Source organism: Etheostoma spectabile, unplaced genomic scaffold (assembly GCF_008692095.1).
Source record: "Etheostoma spectabile isolate EspeVRDwgs_2016 unplaced genomic scaffold, UIUC_Espe_1.0 scaffold00005639, whole genome shotgun sequence".
NCBI classification, from domain to species: domain Eukaryota; kingdom Metazoa; phylum Chordata; class Actinopteri; order Perciformes; family Percidae; genus Etheostoma; species Etheostoma spectabile.
Window position 1 is genome coordinate 1 of NW_022603283.1, and position 20,000 is coordinate 20,000.

At 40.1% G+C, this 20,000-nt stretch overlaps 8 non-coding genes across 8 annotated transcripts; 4 read left to right on the plus strand and 4 right to left on the minus strand.

The window, feature by feature from the left end:
* Window positions 1-5,813: 5,813 nt before the first annotated feature.
* trnas-uga (transfer RNA serine (anticodon UGA)) lies at window positions 5,814-5,894 on the minus strand. Its single transcript has one exon. It is a non-coding gene; the product is annotated as a tRNA-Ser (tRNA).
* A 362-nt stretch (window positions 5,895-6,256) lies between these two features.
* trnaq-cug (transfer RNA glutamine (anticodon CUG)) lies at window positions 6,257-6,328 on the plus strand. Its single transcript has one exon. It is a non-coding gene; the product is annotated as a tRNA-Gln (tRNA).
* A 3,624-nt stretch (window positions 6,329-9,952) lies between these two features.
* On the plus strand, window positions 9,953-10,035 carry trnal-cag (transfer RNA leucine (anticodon CAG)). Its single transcript has one exon. It is a non-coding gene; the product is annotated as a tRNA-Leu (tRNA).
* Window positions 10,036-10,563: 528 nt separating this feature from the next.
* Window positions 10,564-10,651, plus strand: trnay-gua (transfer RNA tyrosine (anticodon GUA)). Its single transcript is given in 2 exon segments — window positions 10,564-10,600; window positions 10,616-10,651. It is a non-coding gene; the product is annotated as a tRNA-Tyr (tRNA).
* A 742-nt stretch (window positions 10,652-11,393) lies between these two features.
* trnay-gua (transfer RNA tyrosine (anticodon GUA)) lies at window positions 11,394-11,481 on the plus strand. Its single transcript is given in 2 exon segments — window positions 11,394-11,430; window positions 11,446-11,481. It is a non-coding gene; the product is annotated as a tRNA-Tyr (tRNA).
* A 2,264-nt stretch (window positions 11,482-13,745) lies between these two features.
* Window positions 13,746-13,817, minus strand: trnaq-cug (transfer RNA glutamine (anticodon CUG)). The gene has a single exon. It is a non-coding gene; the product is annotated as a tRNA-Gln (tRNA).
* Window positions 13,818-16,155: 2,338 nt separating this feature from the next.
* trnam-cau (transfer RNA methionine (anticodon CAU)) lies at window positions 16,156-16,228 on the minus strand. The gene has a single exon. It is a non-coding gene; the product is annotated as a tRNA-Met (tRNA).
* Window positions 16,229-18,198: 1,970 nt separating this feature from the next.
* Window positions 18,199-18,270, minus strand: trnae-uuc (transfer RNA glutamic acid (anticodon UUC)). The gene has a single exon. It is a non-coding gene; the product is annotated as a tRNA-Glu (tRNA).
* Window positions 18,271-20,000: the final 1,730 nt, after the last annotated feature.

Sequence of the window (20,000 nt, forward strand, 5' to 3'; positions counted from 1 at the left end):
TTCTTTAGCTAACTATATTAGCTTTAGCTTGGCTGATAGCAGCTTTCTGAAAGTGGGAAATGGCCGGAGACGTTGTGATTATGTTGTTATCAGGGGGTTAGTTTGTATTTGAGGAAAACATAAACCCAACCTACTGTAGCGTCACTCACTACCCCTCAATACTATGACATCACTGTGTCAGAGCCAGCTGTTGCCAACGGTAGGCTACTTTTCTACACACGGAGAGCCTCACTTCCCATACCAAACCCGTCGGACTAACGTCACATTACACACGTTTGCCCACATGGCTACCTGTCTTAAAGGGGAATGGTCGGATGGTACTAATCATGTAATGGAGAAACGGTGAAAGGTGTTTCTTCTATCACGCAGCAAAAAAGTATTAACGTCAACATGCGTAACGTCCTGCAATGTGACTTTCGCGCATGCGCACATCGCGATGTCGATGCTAAACACAATATTCATTCAGCCCTAACTGACGGTATACTCAGTAAGCTAGTTTACCACTTTATCTTGGTCTAATGCCACATGTAGTATATCTAGTTTATTTAGAATCCCAACATAGGTTATACGACGTACACTGTATAACATACTTACGTGTTTTCTTATTTCATCTTACATTTTTGCTAGCCTGTTTGTAGTATATTGTTTTTACAATTATCTTTGTTTATTCATGTGACTCATTACTATCTAAGTAACTGGTCATTGTTTTTTCTCCCCAGTTTCACCCTTTGTTACTCAATAAACGTGTTTTTCAAGGATCCCTGTCGCCAGTGCTTGATGGTGGAAGGTTTTAGCTGCTGGTCAGATTGCACAGCGTTACGTGCGTGAAGGACAAGACATATTTCATGGTAAGTATTTTCCAGGTAACCTCTGCACCTCTAATCTCTGCACCTCTGTTATTCTAATATTACCATGTAATAAAATTGAAACAGGCAGTTTGCATTTTCCACCACTGATTCATGGTTGTTTGACAGTACTACCAGAAGCCTTTCCAGGTAATCACTACACCTCTGTCTTACTACGTAATAAAATAGAAACAGGTATTTTGCATTTTCACCACTGATTCATGGTTTTTATTTCAGAAACTACCGAAGCATTTCCAAGTAATCACTACAGCTCTGTTTTTGTATTATTACCATGTAATTAAATCGAAACAGGCAGTTTTGCATTTTGCACCACTGCCTTCTAAATCTCTAACCATGCGCCATTTTTGCCTAAACAATATCCAACAATATGTTAAATTAATTAGATAGATGTAACTCCCTGATGGTCTAATGGCTAGGATTTGGGGACCCTCACAGCTGCAGCCGGGTTCATTCCCGGTCAGGGAATGTGGTCAGGACTTGACAGATACAGATTTAAAAAGCAAGTTTTTGGTTGATTGGTCAAATTCTCTCATTAGTTTAACGTTTTAAAGAGGACCATTCCTTTAAATCAGACCCCGACAGTGGATGTATCCTTTTGTCATCATTGATGGGTCATAACACTTCATCTGCTCCATCTCAATAACATTCTTTTCATTTTTTCAAGCAGTAACTAAACCCCTAACCAACATTTTTAACTAAACCCAATGTATGTGCGAGTCAAGTAATGTTTATTGTTGGATTCAGTCCAATTTTTGACATTTTAGTGCAATGCAAAGGTGCATAACAGATTTTTTGTTCTACATCCTGGGGCGATGCAAGCAGGGGTGGCCACTAGTCAGGAACAGCAAGAGACTTGGTATTTAAGAATACAAACTGACTAGGTGACAGATTGTAATCTGTCATGTCCTGCCTTCTGACGCTCTAGCCAGGCGCCATTCCTTCGCCTAAAACAATATGAGTCATTCCAGTAAGTGAAAGAAAACTCACTCTACAAAGATAAATTTGAAAGATTGACTCCCTGATGGTCTAGTTGGCTAGGATTCGGCGCTCTCACCGCCGTGGCCGGGTTTGATTCCCGGTCAGGGATGGTCAAGATACTTGAGAACTCAGTGTGATGTTGAAAGAATAAGTTCTTGGATTTTATTTGATTTGTCAATGCTTCCTCATTAGTTTAAATGAACGACCACATCAGTTATATGACTTCAGTTCTCAAGACGCACACAATCTCAACTGGTTATCTTTAGACAGCTAGTCTCTTTTTTTTTTTTTTCACTTTTTCTCTGTGTGTCTCTGTGTGTCCTCCTTGTCTTCATTACAGGGACTGCAGGTGCCCATTACTTAGCTGGCTGCATCATGAAGACACAGACACAGGGTAAAATTCACATCATAGCACACTGATGTGAACTCAAAAACAACACAACAGACCTGTAAAATTAACTCTTCTCTTTGTTGACAAAATAAACAGCAAGACTGTTTTCTTGTCGCTGCAATTTGTTCTGTTCATTTTGCTTATTAGAATAACATTAAACACCGGTAAACCGAGGGATGCTTTGACTTTTACTCACAATCTCAATCACAGCTTGTATTTGATGCGTTGAACATCAGACACCAGCATGCCCACCACCTTGAAAGAATTACAAAATTAATAATAAAAGTAGTTACTACACAGATGTGATTTTTTTAATGTGATTTGGCTCTCCTAACAGAGGGAACCATACAGATTTGAATTATTCATATGAGTCTATCCTACTACAGACGGTAACATTTATGTCAGATTGCAAAGTGGTGGCACTGACACCCACATTCCTTACTGGCAGAAAAGTATTGCAGCAGTTTTTTAATTTTTTGTCATGTCCTGGTCTCGATCTGTGTGTGTGCGTGCGTGGTGTGTGTGTGCTTGCGTGCGTGCGTGCGTGCGTGCGCGCACACACGCGTGCGTGTGCGAATGCAGATACTATCTACCCAGAAAGTTTTCTCTCGCGCAGCGTTGATGATACATACAGTTCTTGCTCCAGGGGGGCGGGAGCTGCCTCTTCAATAGGCCGAACAAGGTGAGGGCCATGGGGGCCTCTGAGCATCATTTATAGACTAATTAATTATTCTCGAGTCAATTTTGATTGGAAAACACATACTACATGAACATAGAGGGCCATGTCGGGCCTCTGAGCGTCACTTATAGACCAAGTAATTCTCAAGTCAATCTTTTTATGGAAAAACACATGCTTACATGACCATAGAATATTTTTAGTTTTCTCCTTTTAAGTAATGCATATTAGTATCTCCATACTTCCAGCCAACATCCCTATATTACTGACACATTTCATCACTCCTCCATCTGTACAGGCTTAGCAATATACTTAAATATAAAAGTAAAAGTAGCCTTATGAATGACAAAGCTACCTGGACCAGACAGATGTTACTAGAGAGCACACTGGAGACTACAGTGGACATGGAGAAAAGACCTCTTTATTCTTTATTCTTTATATGCCATTGCCTACATTTTAAATGGCCGTCTGCCAATAGGCCTAAAACATATATAAACATATAGCCTATTTATATTGACAGAGACTGGACTCCAGGTTAATAATTCTGACCGGTAGCAGATATGATTCAAGTGTGATTTTGTGACAAGTCTGTGTATGTTCCATTTTAATTAGATAAATTTTGTAATGGTAACTCCAGGGAAATTATTTGAAATTTAGTGAGGACTAGATTAGAACTGGATTTAAAGCTAATTCTGGTTTCCAACTTCGGCCCAGGTGTTCTGTTAAAACACAGACGGAGACAACTTCTCTCTGTTGATTTATTACAATCAATCATCAGTATAAACATGGGGGGGGCAGCTCTGCTATGAATGTGTGTGTGGTATAAATGAATAAACAACATTGTAAGGCTACCATACACAATGTATAGGAATCATATATGCTAGTAAATCATAACAATAAACCAACTACTAATTACATTATCTTAATGAGCAAGGACATTTAACAATCGCCATTATATCGAATCAACAGCCAGGTGTAACCTAGCCAACAGTAGAAGAACGTAACAAGCTAACTTTTAAATGTACCAGAACTACAGACCAATACACAACAGGCTTACCTGAACTGACATCATCAGTTTATATGACTTACAGTTCTCAAAGACGCACACACGTCTCAGCTGATTATCCTACAGACAGCTAGTCTCTTTTTCTTTACTCTCCTTTTGTCTCCGTGTGCCGTGCGCGCCTGCTCGTGGTGTGAGGTGCATGTCCGCGCTATTCTCCGACATGGACTCCAAATCACACTGATAGACAACCTTTAGTACAAAACTAAAGTAACAAGCCAATTTTGTAAAATGTAGGGAGTAGAAAGTACCGATATCGAGTAGAAGTAAAAAGTCGCCCAAAAAATAAATAGTAAAGTAAAAATACCTGAAAATTCAACTGGAGTACAGTATGAAGTATTTGTGTTTTTGTTACTTTCCCATCTCTGATGACCGTAAAGATTAATATTTACATGGTTTGCAGAACTGTACTATTCTGTACTAATAGAGGTAAGCCACGTGGGTATCTTTGGCTGCTCTATGGTCTTCTGCAGAAGGATTAATCCCAGAGTTGGCTCACTCCGGTTATTTAAGCAACAAACGTCCCTGGGTGGACTTGAACCACCGTCCTTTCGGTAACAGCCGACTGCGCTGACCTATTGCGCCACAGAGACTGCGCCTGTCTGATGTTTTATGAGCAGGTTCGATCTTTAAGCCACAAACATTTGCTTTATGGCTTTTTGAGGTTGAGCTGCACATGTATGCTTATCAGGCTATTTTCCTGTTACTCAAAATTGGGGAAGCTGACTCATGCTGAAATGTAGAAGCTGGACGTGCATTGCATTTTTCTTACATGTCAATTGAAATCTGACTTTGAATTCAAATATTTGGCATCCAAGAAAGTGTCTGGAACTGATGATGTATCAGTCATTTTGCTGGTGGTTTCTTGGTCACAGGAACAAGCTTGATCATTTACATACAGTTACACGCCACCTATCACTAAACTGTTGGGTGGGGCCTTATGTATTTGCTTTATTACATCAAGTGACCTGCATACCAATGACTGCAAGATGAATATGTACATGGTTTGCAGAACTGTACCTTCTGATAAAAGTCCACTTGGGTTATCTTTGAGCTCATAGATCCTAGAGTTGGCTAACTCCAGGTTATTTAAGCACAATCGTCTTGGGTGGACTTGAACCACCATCCTTTCAGTTAATAGCCGACTGCGCTGACCTATTGCGCCAAAGAGACTGCGCCTGGCTGATGTTTTATGAGCGCCAACTTGATCTTTAAGCCACAAGCATTTGCTTTATGGCCTTTTGAGGTCGTGCTGCACATGTATGCTTATCAGGCTATTTTCCTGTTACTCAGAAATTGGAGAAGCTGCCTCTATGGTCTTCTGCAGAAGGATAAATCCCAGAGTTGGATCACTCCAGGGAGCTCGATCTTTAAGCCACAAGCATTTGCTTTATGTGAGCTTTGCTAACTGTGAGAAACTGTCACAAACGCAAATGCGAGGTGATGCAGCGGCGTCTAGAAGCTGAGGAGACAGGCTTAATTGCGGGTGGTGGAACATGTCTATGTCTGTGGATCCTCATGGAGGCAGATTGATTGATTGTTATGCTCCCTTATTTGTGCGATATAACAGAGATCTAATGTTTTATCAAACCTGGTTGGGAGAGTAACCTTTCTGGTTACTTCTTGACGAATAAAGCAAGTAACGTCACTCAAAGAAAGTTACTGGCTGGGAACCAAAGCCATATCAACTGCAACACATCTGTGCATTGAGAATGAAAATGAATGCTCAGAGATGCATCAGCGGCTTCCAGTAACTATTTGATATTATAGTGTTATCCATGAAGGCACATCTGCCGTTTGTCATAATGAGATGTGTGACCGCAATTAAAGAGCGCCTCTCGTTGCCGGCAGGATTCGAACCTGCGAGGGGAGACCCCATGGATTTCAAGTCCATCGCCTTAACCACTCGGCCACAACAACCTGAAAAACAGTGTAACACTGATTTGCACTAATATTTACACTGACTCACGAAAAAAAACACGAGTAAAATTAAAAAACTGCATAAACTTTGCTACCGTGTGTTTATTTAAATATGGGTACACTTTACATGTAGGTGTATACTTTACTGCAAATTAAACTGAGATGTCAGGGTTTCAATCTCCACCCCTGAAAAGTGCTGCTTCTTAGCCGGATTACGTCTGGCCATGTCGAAAATAGTAGGGTGAGGACTCAAAACCGAGAATATATTGGGGCGTGATATTTTAATTGTTGTGATTGTTGTGTGCCTTTAATATCACACATGTAGATATAATGAAAGAAACTGCCTAGCAAACTCTTTTGAAGGTTCCATGGTGTAATGGTTAGCACTCTGGACTCTGAATCCAGCGATCTGAGTTCAAATCTCGGTGGAACCTGTTTTTAAGCCACAGCACAGGTGAAAACATTCAACCTTTCAACTTTCCACATCTAGTTTAAAGTAAGCTTATGTTGGTGGGGGCATGTTGAGGAGTCACCTGGTTGTTACAGTTTTTTTGGATTGCTTAAGCACGATTTTCAAAACAGGGCCCGTGTTTTCAAAACACTACACACAATTAGCACAACCACACACCCAACTAGCAAAACACTACAGATCCTTTGCATAATTAAACACTCTTGTAAAAACTATACACTTCTGTTTAAAAACCACACTTTGTTACCATATGAAACACACGTTTCACATTACTATACTCTGTTTGCACGAGTTACACTCTGCTCTGATAAACCTAAAACACTTTTAGCACTTCTACTTCCCTATGATTAGAGTTGGCTACCATCAAAGTACAAATATAATGTAAATTCACCAAACGCTACACAAGACCAATGTTGCAGACTGAAGAAACTCATTTCTCAACACGACCAAAATGTTGACATGGAGATTCATAATACTGTAACAAAATGTCACTTTACGTATTGTAAAAAACACTAGACATTGTCTCTTCGCCTAGCTGGATCTGGCCAGAGAATTTCATCAACATCGCAGGCAATGTTGTCATTAGCAAGACACCTTGGAAAGAAACGTCTTGAATGACGAATCCATCCTTGTATTGCTGCTACCTCCATCTGGTCACAGGCCTCCTCCATGGCTTGGATGAGGGGTACCTCAGCCTGGAGACGGAGATCATATACCTTCCACCGCCATGCCGAGAAAAACTCTTCTATAGGGTTGAGAAATGGAGAGTATGGTGGAAGATATAGGACGGTGAAATGTGGATGTTGCTGAAACCAGTTCTGAACCAGAGCAGAGCGGTGGAAAGACACATTGTCCCAGACAACAATGTATTGCATATGATTGATTTGATCTGCTGCTGTTATGTTGTGCAATTGGTCCAAGAATGTGAGTATGAGTGCTGTGTTATAAGGGCCCATATGGGCATGGCGGTGGAGGACCCCATTCTGTGTAATGGCTGCACAGAGTGTTCTATTACCCCCACGTTGCCCTGGGACATTGACTATAGCCCTGTGGCCAATGATGTTTCTTCCCCTCCTTAGTGTTCTCGTCAGGTTGAACCCAGCCTCATCTACGTAGATGAACTCATGCTGGATCTCCTCTCCATCCATTTGTAAAACTCTCTGAAGAACAGTGTCAGGCAAAATTGTGTTCAGTGTAGATCTAGTATACATATTACAGTACAGTAAAAGATTATGAGACAGTATGCAAGATCACAATGCTTAGGTGAATACATACCTCTGCATAATCATGCCGCAGTCGTTTCACCCTTTCGGAATTGCGCTCGAAAGGCACTCGATAAATTTGCTTCATTTGAATATGGTTTTTTGTTAGGATGCGTGCCAGTGTTGATGTTGAGACCTGATGGATATTGTTGAAACCGATGTGGTTATTGACAATGTTAGCTTGGAGCTGATTGAGGGTTATAGCATTGTTGGCCAAAACCATGTTTACTATGTCCCTCTCGCTGTTCTGTGAACATAGGAGGCCTTCCCCCTCGTCGTCCCTGACCCTCAATCCTATGTAGAGAAAAAAACAGTAAACAATAGTACAGTCATTTCACAGGAAAAGGTAACAGAAGTGCTGATAGTGCATAGAATACAGTACTGTAAGCAGTTGCTGAAACCGGGCAGATGTTTTTGATGTGATGATATTTTTACAATACCTATTTTCCAGTCGAAATGTTCTTATCACACTTGCCACTGTGTATCGGCTTAGATTTGGCTGTACTCGCAGTCCAGCCTCCCTCAGCGTCAGGCCGTGGTTGACAACGTGGTCAACCAGTGTTGCACGGATCTCATTTGTCAGATTCGGTCCTCTTTGAGCACCTTCTCGTCTTCCTCTTCCTCTACCTCCAGCATGGCCTCCATCGCTTCCTCTTCCGTTGATTCCTCCTCTGTTGATTCGTCCTCGTCCTCGTCCTCGTCCTCGTCCTCGTCCTCGTCCTCGTCCTCGTCCTCGTCCTCGTCCTCGTCTTACTATTTCTCTGACTCTTTCCATTGTGCTTGAAGACCGATGAACTCACCTGCTGCTTTTTATAGTGCTTACACACCTGATTGGTGTGTCTCCAATTAAGCAAACAAGTGTTTGCACACCTGATGACTGTGTTGAATCAATTGGTTGGAAGGTGCGGTAATTTGACAGTCAGTGCTTTGGTATTGCAAGGAAGTGACTTCATAATAGATTTTTGTGTGTAATGTATGTTAAGTGTGTTTAGTGTTTTGCATATCACTGTGTGTAGAGTTTTGCAACAAGTGTGAGGTTGACAATGTGCTTATAGTTGTGCAAATATGGGCTGATCTTTTGCTTCTTGAGTGTAAGGTTTTGCTAATAGTGTACTACTTTTAACTTTAGTGTGTAAGCAATCCAAAAAAACTGTAATATCACACATGTGGATATTATGAAAGAAACTGCCTAGCAAACCCTTGTAACACTTTTAAAGGTTCAATGGTATAATGGGTAGCACTCTGCACTGTGAATTCAGCGATCTAAGTTCAAATCTCAGTGGAACCTGTTTTCAAGCCACAGTATAGGTGAAAAAGATCAACTTTTCACATCTAGTTTAAAGTAAGCTAACAGGTCCTTGGCCATTTAGACTGTAAACAGTACGTTGGTGGGGGCATGTTGAGGAGTCACCTGGTCGTTAATGTAATCGGAAGGAGCTCCAAATTTGACAGTATTGACTGGAAGTGATAGGCTTTGAGAAACATGGGGGATACACACTTTGCATTCAGTCTCGTAATCACCATAAAAATTAGGTATCACTGAAATTTGAACTTGTGTTGCTGCAGTCAGAGTATACAGTGTTCATCCTGAATGGGTCAGTATAGTTCATCAGAATTGCTTGTTGAATGGTCTATTAGCTTTGGAACCCCACTTTCCCCACAGCTTTCAATTGTCAGATATGGGTGGGGGAGTGGGCACTGTGTCCAACCCTTTCTGTGTAAAAACAACAACAAAAGAAGTCTCTTGTATAAGGGACAAAAAATCTGCAGAGAACATTTTACCAAGTCCAGTTGCCCTCGGCCTAGTTGTGAACTTTTGGGGTAATAGCATAGATCAAGAACCAAAAGGGACACATCTGGACTCAATGTGGGCATTGTACGGCAATATTTGACACATTTAGACCATAAAGACAGTTATCAGTTTATTTCCCATCTGGAAGGTATATCTGTGGACTCAGTTGGACATTTTGAAGATAATTGCACAATGTTGACCCAATTGTCAGTCTATTTCCCATCTGGCAGGGACATTTCTGGATTCAGGTGGACATTGTAGACAGAAACATTGGTAGATCTTGATTCCCACCATAGGATTTAGCCTGTATTGCACATTGTCTTCACATCCCGTGCAATGTATTGCCATTGTCAAACACATTGCCACCCTGGTGACTTTCTTCCATGTCTCCATGAACGCCCATATATTTGGGCTGACAGTTGAGAAACCTCCCTTGTTAACTATGACATGGATGACTGAGAAACTATATCATGACATGTTTAATTTACTAAATCATAATCTTTTAAACAGGTCTTATTGGAAATTTGTTGAATCAGTCAGGATGGCCGAGCGGTCTAAGGCGCTGCGTTCAGGTCGCAGTCTCCTCTGGAGGCGTGGGTTCAAATCCCACTTCTGACAACAATTGTTTTCATTTGGAACTAATGTCCGAGAGTTGATATTGGGAATAAAGAACTTAGCAGTTCTTTGTATTTAAGAGGACATGAATGTGCGCGAGAAACGCGATTGCAAGTAAAGCGTTTTGTGAGCATCTTTAAATCGATGGATATGATTAAAACCTGTATACAGCCCAACCACTTACCAATCACATCACTGGAAAGACAGCATGACTTGAGGGTAGTGGATGTCGATTTGTCAAAATAAACTGCCAGAACATGATTTTCCTCAAGAACATTACTTTTCACGGTGCTGTCAACAATTACAGCAGTTAGATTATGATTTATCTCACCATGGAAATCAGGTTGAAGGCCATAATTTCTTGTTGCATCACCCTTTCTGATTGTCTACCATTGTGTCACCAGCAAAGGAGATTAGCAGAGGATGGTTTTCTCATCATTGATTTATGAGTTCTTGTGAATGTTTTTGCAAAATTTGGTCCTGTGTCATCACATTCACAAGAATAGGAAGTGCTTTCATACATGTTGGTGCCCTTCGATAGCTCAGTTGGTAGAGCGGAGGACTGTAGTGGTATGAAGTTGAAATCCTTAGGTCGCTGGTTCAAATCCGGCTCGAAGGAACCCTCTTTTCCCTTCATGGATAAATAAAGTATTTCTGATTCTGATGTAGAGATGGACAGACGACCCACAAGCATAATAACTTCTTGCCAAGACATAACAAGAAAAAAGAAGAAGATTTTGGGTAGACAGAGTTAAGCCCTGACAGAATAGAGAACTTCAGACAAAAGTTGTGAAATAGTGCCAAGTGTGACCAGAAGAATTGAAAAAAAAAAAACCTTCTCTTTTCTCCTGTTTTGTACACAACCCAAAGTTTTACAAAACAAAAGATAACTTTCACCGAATCCCTCAGTTAAATCACAGTCAATATTTGTCTCACAAACCGTCTCAATGTCCAATTTAAATAATTTATCCAACAGAATTGAAACTTTAACTTACCCCGCTGTTTGAAATTGCTTCCTTGTCGTTTGGATTTCAGAGTGGAATCAAGGGAGCTTTCTGACCCTCTCTCTCTCACAGATGTTTGGCGAGGTTTAGAGGCAGGTGATCATCAGATCCCTGGATGCATGCCCTCATCAGTCACCGGTGGAGTCCCTTTCTGATTCCTCCTTGAAATCCTGTTTGTGACGCCAAACTGTAGTAGAAGTTTCTTGTTACAGCAAGGGAGGAATTTGGCTGGAATTAAGACTCTGTATATAGAATAAAGACTGAAGGCTGCAAACTGAATCAAAGTTTAGTCTCCGGTGAAAGTTTAATTGTTTTCTGTAGAGAAAAATGCAGAAATGCTTAGGCATTCATTATCTCCCTTCGATAGCTCAGTTGGTAGAGCGGAGGACTGTAGAGGCATAAAATTGAAATCCTTAGGTCGCTGGTTCAAATCTGGCTCGAAGGAGCATTTTTTTCCAGATTTTATGTTCGCGGATCAATAAAGAATTTCTGATTCGGATGTAGAGATGGACGGATGACCCAAAAGCATATTGCTTCTTGCCAAGACATAACAAGAATAAAAAAAGAGGTGGGGGAGATAGAGTTAAGCCCTGACAGAATAGAGAACTACAGACAAAAGATGTGAAATAGTGCAACCAGAGAGAGTAAGTGTGACCAGAAGAATTGGAAAAAAACTAGAACTATAAAAGACAAACCATTCTTCAAGAAATCTTTATTGTGTTGACATGGGCCCTCATTTATGAAATGTGCTAAAACAGGTGTAGGACGGGCGTACGCCGATTCCCACCCAAAGTTCGGCATTTATCAATTTGAACGTGAGCGTAGGCTGCAAAAATTCTCACGTCTGGTCTGACCTTGTGTACTTAAGTTTACGCAGACACCGTCATCACATTTAAGAGTAAACATAATACAATATAAAACTAGAGGAAGGCGGTGCAGTACAGCTCAATCCAGCAGGGGAGAGTTGTAGCCCAACCAGGCTCCTCTCTTTACTCTGTCTTTCTTAATTACACTGTGATAGTTTTAGACTGCCGGGGGACTTCCTTTGACACACTGAGCTCCTCTCTCCTTTATCTTTCCATTTGTGTGCATCCATGTCCCAGAATTACTTCAGTCTGTGTTACCACGTTTGCAGTGAACGTTGTATTGTCCAGCAGAAAGGCAACAGGTGTGTTACTTTTCGACTGTGATTTATACCATAGCAGTGCAATCATTTTTCCCAGGTTTGATTTCCAGCCATCGCAGTTGCATTTACAGGTTTTGAAGCCATTTACAACATTAACATTACATGTTTTACCCAGATTTCTTCTTTTATTCAGTGATATTTCAATTTCCTTGCGGGAGTCATCCCAAAAGGATTAATAAAGATAAGTCTATGTCTATCTCGAAAAAAGTAAACAAATCTGAAAATCTTCAGGAGATGTAGCTCAGTGGTAGAGCTCATGCTTTACATGTATGAGGACCTGGCATCTCCAGCAGGTATTATGGTAGAGTCTTTAAAAGAGCTGCAACAGATATTATTCCTGTGGTAATCTGACTGGTAGGATTATAGAACGTAGTGGTAGACTAGATAGCAATTAGCAGAGGATGGTTTCGATCCATCGACCTCTGGGTTATGGGCCAGCACGCTCCGCTCTCTGCTCTGCTTTACATGTCCAGGGACTGGAATATCTTCAATTCACATTTTGAAGGAAGGACCAAGGTTCCAACAGTTTACGGGTTGTAAAGTTAAACATTTAGTAGACCTTGCAACTATCTTTTATGTGAGCTTCCTGATTAATCACACAATGATTATTCACATGTAACACTTGTGATTGGCTGTTGTTTAAAAAAAGGGCATTGTGAGTACAGATTTAAACATCAGTAAGGAGTCTACCAAGTTGCCTCTTATCATTTTAGTTTGGACACCCAGTGAGGCTTACCGCGATGGTTTGGACTGGTAATTTCTTGTTGCATCACCCTTTCTGATTGTCAGATGGGAAATAGACTGACAATTGGGTCAATATTGTGCAATTATCTTCAAAATGTCCAACTGTGTCCACAATTACACCTGCCAGATGGGAAATAAACTGATAACTGTCTTCATGGTCTAAATGTGTCAAATATTGTCATACAATGCCCACATTGAGTCCAGATGTGTTGGTTCCTGATCCATGCTAAACCCCAAAAGATCAGAACTATGCCAAGGGCACCTGGATTTGGTAAAAGGTTCTCCGCAGAGGTTTTGTCTTTAATCCAAGAGACGTCTTTAGTGTTTTTTTTACACAGAAAAGGTTGGACACAGTGCCCACTCCCCCACCCATATCTGACAATTGAAAGCTGTGGGGAAAGGGGGTTTCCAAAGCTAATAGACCATTCAACAAGCAGTTCTGATGCACTATACTGGTCCATTCAGGATGAGCACTGTATACTCTGACTGCAGCAACACAAGTTCAAATTTCAGTGATCCCTAATTTTTATAGTGATTACGAGACTGAATGCAAAGTGTGTATCCCCCATATAACTCAAAGCCTATCACTTCCAGTCAATACTGTCAAATTTGGAGCTCCTTTAATTACATTAACAACCAGGTGACTCCTCAACATGCCTCCACTAATGTACTGTTTACAGTCTAAATGGCCAAGGACATTAAACCTGTAAGCTCACTTTAAACTAGATTTGGAAAGTTGAAAGGTTGATCTTTTTCACCTGTGCTGTGGCTTAAAAACTAGGTTCCACTGAGATTTGAACTCAGATCGCTGGATTCAGAGTCCAGAGTGCTAACCATTACACCATGGAACCTTTAAACTTGCTAGAAAGGTTTTCTATGCAGTTTATTTCATAATATCCACATGTGTGACATTAAAGGCAAACAAAAATAACAACAAAGATGAAAAAGCAACAATTACTGGCCAACTTAAGTCTATTTCCAGTCTGTTGATGTCTAACAAAGTGTCTGTTGCTGCAAGTGTCTGACGTGAAATGTCTCCACCTGCTGTAGAGTAAACTTAATGGCATGTCAAGTTTATTTCGTCCATAAAAATGGAAACTACAGTGCTCATACCCGCCGTAACACCCATAAAAAACAGAGTATAATACAACAAATATACTACAGTGCAAGTACATAAATATGGTAAAATAGAAACTGTAAAAAGTGTATGGGGAGGCTGTGGCTCAGTGGTAGAGCGGTTGCCTGCCAATAGGAAGGTTGGTGGTTCGATCCCCGCCCCTGCAGTCATTGTCGAAGTGTCCTTGGGCAAAACACTGAATGTAGAAAGAAAAACCTGCCCCCGGTGCCGCGCATCGGAGTGTGAATGTGTATGAATGTTTATCAGTAGGCAGCCCCGGCCACAGTGTATGACTGTGTGAATGGTCCTGTAGATGTAAAAGCGCTTTGAGCAGTTGTTAAGACTGGAAAAGCGCTATATAAATACAGCACATTTAAAGTGCTTGTTTTGCTGTCTGATAGTCTGAGGTATAAAAGAGAGAGCATACCTCTTAGTTTGTGTCACAGGAGGTCTTAGTCTACCACTACGTTCTATAACCCTACCAGTCAGATTACCACAGGAGGTAATATCTGTTGCAGCTCTTTCAAAGACTCTACCATAATACCTGCTGGAGATGCCAGGTCCTCATACATGTAAAGCATGCACTCTACCACTGAGGGTTAGATTTTCGGATTTTTTTTACTTTTTTCGAGATAGACATAGACTTATCTTTATTAATCCTTTTGGGATGACTCCCGCAAGGAAATTGAAATATCACTGAATAAAAGAAGAAACCTGGGTAAAACATGTAATGTTAATGTTGTATATGGCTTCAAAACCTGTAAATGCAACTGTGGTGGCTGGAAGTCAAACCTGGGCAAAATGATTGCACTGCTACAATATAAATCATAGTCAAAAAGTAACACACCTGTTGCCTTTCTGCTGGACAATACAACGTTCACTGCAAATCTTGTAACTCAGACTGAAAATAAATGTTAAGAAATACATTCATGGAGACGTGTGGCTTCCTGTACCTATGAGATAACACAACATTGTTAATGAAGGCACATCTGCGTTTTTTTATACTGTGATGAGTCATTGGTGTGCTAGCACCCTTAAAGATTGCCTTTTGTTAGGGAGGGACATCACTGATGCAGTCTGGGACTGCGCTCAGACTAGAGTAAATGGCACTTCATCCTGTGCCCGTCTTAGCTTGATACAGTTCAAGGTTTTTCACAGAATTTACTACACAAAATCCAAACTATCAAGAATTTATTCTGACATTCAAGATAGGTGTGAGCGCTGCAATTCTACACCAGCAGATATGTCGCATATGTTTTGGACCTGTTCTAAACTAAGAGATTTTTGGTCATATGTCTGCAACATTTTGAATGATGCTTTTGATACCAAAGTGAAACCCTCTGCAGACATGGCCATCTTTGGAGTCTTGATTAATGAGATCTTGTTGCCCACTGATAAGAAGAATGCTTTTGCTTTTGCGTCTTTGTTAGCCCGTAGAAGAATAGCTTTACAGTGGAAATCTCCTGATCCACCTAAAGGGTCTGTCTGGCTCAGTGAACTAATGTTTTTCTTGAAATTAGAAAAAATTAAGTACTTCACCAGAGGTTCAATTAGTAAATTTCACAAAATATGGGACCCGTTGATTTTGTATTTTGATAAGCTCAATACTCTCCCGTAAGACAACAGGGCCCTGATGTGTTTTTTTCTTTTTTCTTTTTTCAACCATGTGTAGCTACAGGCATGTATAATGTAAGAGTGTTGAGTGCCCCCCCCCCCCTTTTCTTTCTCCTTTTTTTCTTTTTTTTCTTCTCATTATTATGTACTTATTTTCATTATCGTTATTATTATTATCCTTAATTATTTTAATGGCAGTAAGTGGTTGTTGTGGGTGGGTGGATGGGATTTGATTGACAAAGTAATGTTAAACCAATTCAAGATATTCTATTTATATGCATCCTATACAGTGTTACCTTTCTTGAATAAAAATATCGTTTAAAAAAAAAAAGATTGCCTTTTGTTGTCTCAATCGCAGAAATAACCACAGAATCACAACTTCCATTCATGTGTATTGCCAGTATTCAACCACCTGAAAGTCACTGTATTTCCAGCATCAGTTGTGTTTTTAAAACACCTGCCCCGTGTGAGGATTGAACTCACGACCTTCAGATTATGAGACTGACGCGCTGCCTACTGTGCCAACGAGGCTATGAAAACACTTTCGATGGTTGGGAAAATTTCGTAAAAACTAACAATTTGGTCTTCAATCTTAATAAAAGCAATGTATGTGGAGACCTATGCACTCCACATACATTGCCGAACTTTGCGTAGGAATCGGCGTACGCCCGTCCTACGCCGGTTTTAGGTCGTATGCACGTTTCAGAAATGAGGTTCAATGTGAGCACAATAAAGATTTCTTGAAGAAAGGTTTGTACTTTAAAGTTCTAGTTTTATTCCAATTCTTCTGGTCACACTTGGTACTATTTCATAACTTTTGTCTGTAGTTCTCTATTCTGTCAGGGCTTAACTCTGTCCCCCCCGCCTCTTTTTTGTTTCTTGTTATGTCTTGGCAAGAAGTATTATGCTTTTGGGTCGTCTGTCCATCCGTCAGGCCAAAGAAACAGATACTAGCATGTAACTTTGCAAATCAGTGGCTCACCCTGGCCGCCATTAAAGATGCCATTTGGACCTCCAGAAACTTTCTGGTAAGAAAGCACATGCAGATCCCATTCCCTCAAAACGTGAATCACAGATTTTCCAGCACCTGGACTTGATCAGACTGGGAATATGCCAAAGAGATGTTCACAAGTTCAGCCGAGGTAAATACTCGGCCCACATTCACACAGACCTAAAACTACTCATTTAACGCTGGTTACAATTTTCTAAAATAAACAATGTCAGAGAAAAATTGCAAAGAGTGAAGGGTGTTGATAACATTTTTTAACAAGGTATTGGCTCATTATTGCTTCAGTAGTCTCCTTCAAGATTCTTCGAGGTAAGCAGGAAGCTCACATAAATGATAGTTGCAAGGTCTACCAAATGTTTAACTTTGCAACCCGAAAACTGTCCCTCAAAATGTGAATCTCAGAATTTTCCTTCCCCTGAACATAAACAGCAGAGCAGAGTGGCGCAGCGGAACCGTGCCGGGCCCATAACCCAGAGGTCGATGGATCAAAACTATCTTCTGCTAATTCCTATGCTTTGTATCAGCATTAAGTCTATTTCCAGTCTGTTGATGTCTGGCAAAGCATCTGTTGCTGCAAGTGTCTTGAGTGAATTGTCTCTAGCTGCTGAAGAGTAAACTTTATGGCATGTCAAGTTTAAAATGGAAACTGCATTGCTGATACCTGTCGTAACACCCATTAAACTGGAACATAATACATTTGATATTTATACAAATATTTATTTTGCACATTTACGTAGGTGAAACGATTCCTCACAGTGGTGCTGGAGGCCAGGGTGATGCCATCCAGAGTAACTATCTCTTTGGATAATGCGTCACGGAGGTGCTTGGGCCCCAGAGCAATAACTTCAGTTTTATCTGAGTTTAACATTAGAAAATTACAGGTTGTTTGTCTCTACAACTCTCAATAAGTTATTTACACTGCTGAAAAGCATTTCACATTTTTAAATTACCTTCACTGCTAAAAGCATAATAAATAAAATGTAAAATATTTCTATAAAATGAAATAGTGTAATTTTATAGAGATGTTTTAATTTTTCCATCTTATTTCTATGCTTCTATAACATGAACTAACAATTTTATTCACCTACAGTAGCACTACTGCTGTTGTTTTACAGCAGACTACAGCAAATTCAAAAAATACAGTAAATAAATGTAAATTAAATGTTACTACCCATAATTCAATTTCAATTTTTATTTATAGTATCAATTCATAACAAGAGTTATCTCAAGACACTTTACAGATAGACCACACTCCAGAATTTACAAGGACCCAACAGTTCTAGTAGTTTCCTCCAGAGCAAGCAACAGTGCGACAATGCAATGCATATTACAGTAATGAACCGGAAAAGAAAGTTATGGTATTTTACGGTAAGTAACTGTAGAAATTACAGTAAAGTCTAACCGTGTTGGGTATGTAACTACAGCTCTAATTTAGGACCAATGTTGGACATCGTACAGATCTTTGTGCAGACCTTAACCAGCTAAATACCAATTCCCATACCGGGAGTTGAACCCGGGCCACCTGGGTGAAAACCAGGAATCCTAACCGCTAGACCATATGGGACTGAGTCCACATTAATAACAGGGATTTAATGAATCAATTCATAGTCTGGCTGGAAACAGGGCTTCTCTTGAATGTGAACGAAGACAGTCAGGATTCAGGTTTTCCCAGCCAGCCTGTCTAGTTATAGTTTTATAATGTTTAATTATAGAGACGCATATCATGTCTAGTTATTAGCATTATATGGTTTTTGACACATGCATATCAGGGCATAGGGTAAGTATGTAACTACAGCTCTGATTTAATAAAGGACCAATGACACAGATCTTACTGATCTTGCCGCAGACCTTCACCGGTTAAATACCGCTTCCCATACCGGGAGTTGACAGGTCTCACAGGCCTTCTCTTGAACGTGAATGAAGAAGCTTCTTTTTAAGTTTTATCTTGAAGCTTTTGAGTGTTCTTTAGGTTTTTATCTGCTTTAACTATTACCGGACAGCGGGGGCACAGAGCAGAGCAGAGAGGCCGTTAGGGAGGAATCCTCCTCCGTGTTCAGCTCTTTTTGAACTGGCGTTAAAAAACTTAACGGCGGAACTTTATGACGAATAGAAATGTTGACGGGTTGATTTCTGTTAATAACAAACACAACTATAGTCAATAGAAAAAGAAAATATATATATTGAAATAGCCGTCTTGGTTCATCTTTCCACTGTTAAATGCACCTCTCCATATTTCCTGACATTTGCCCCCCCCATTGTTTTGTTTGGTTCCACTTTTGTGTGCTCCCCGGGTCATTGGGGCCAACTTGCATGGGGGGGGGGGGGGGGTTGGACCCGTCATAACTGTTGGCAGTTCTAGTTATTCCTGACTTGTATTTCGGTTAACCCTCTGGGGCCTGAGGTTATTTTCAGAGACAGGATATTAGCAGCATTTTTTTTCCTCTGAGAGATGTCCCTAAGATTGAGTAATCAAAAACAAAATGGTGTCTTACAAACAATAAGTGTTGCTAGGTTACAACCCTGTCTATTTATTTTCATCTAGCAAGCTAAGATAACTCGAGCAGACAGTGTTGAATAAGTTTAATAAACAACTTTGATTTGATTCTTTGATACTTGTTGGCACATTGGTAATCACAGATAATGATTTTCATTTTCATTGAAAGATTTTTCACAGATAATTTTTAAAATCTGCTTATATACATATCAGTAAACTAGCACATTTATCGGAACATTTGTATTCTTCATTTCATTGTTTATTGATAAATATACTTGATTAAAATCTACTAACCAGGAGAGAAGGGGGGGGGGGGGGGTATATCATTTTTTACCCTGATCCCAGTCCTAATATTCAGATACAGAGTTGGATCTGATACATATATTTACCTAAGTGTTAAATGATGAAAAATATGCAGAAAGCACCTACAATGGAATTTGATATTAGTACTGATGCATTATGCGGAAACTTAATGGGTTAATTTAATGAAGCTGAATTTGAACAACTTAATAGATGTTTTATAATCTCTTTAACAGTTATTTTTATTTTAGAAACTTAAAATGTGTTTATGTAAATTCTGAAAAGCATAGAATTTGTCAAAGTAGCATGAAATAGGGCTGTTGGTGAGTTTGCAGGTGCAGTGAACATTTCCATGGTAACAGGGAGTTCCACCAATCAGATATGTCACTGTAAAAAATAGAATGTTGGCACATCAAAGGAATGCTTTTGATCCTTTAATGCGGATCAAAGGTGCTTACGATGTTCCATCTACACCATTTAATGCATATACACATCATCTT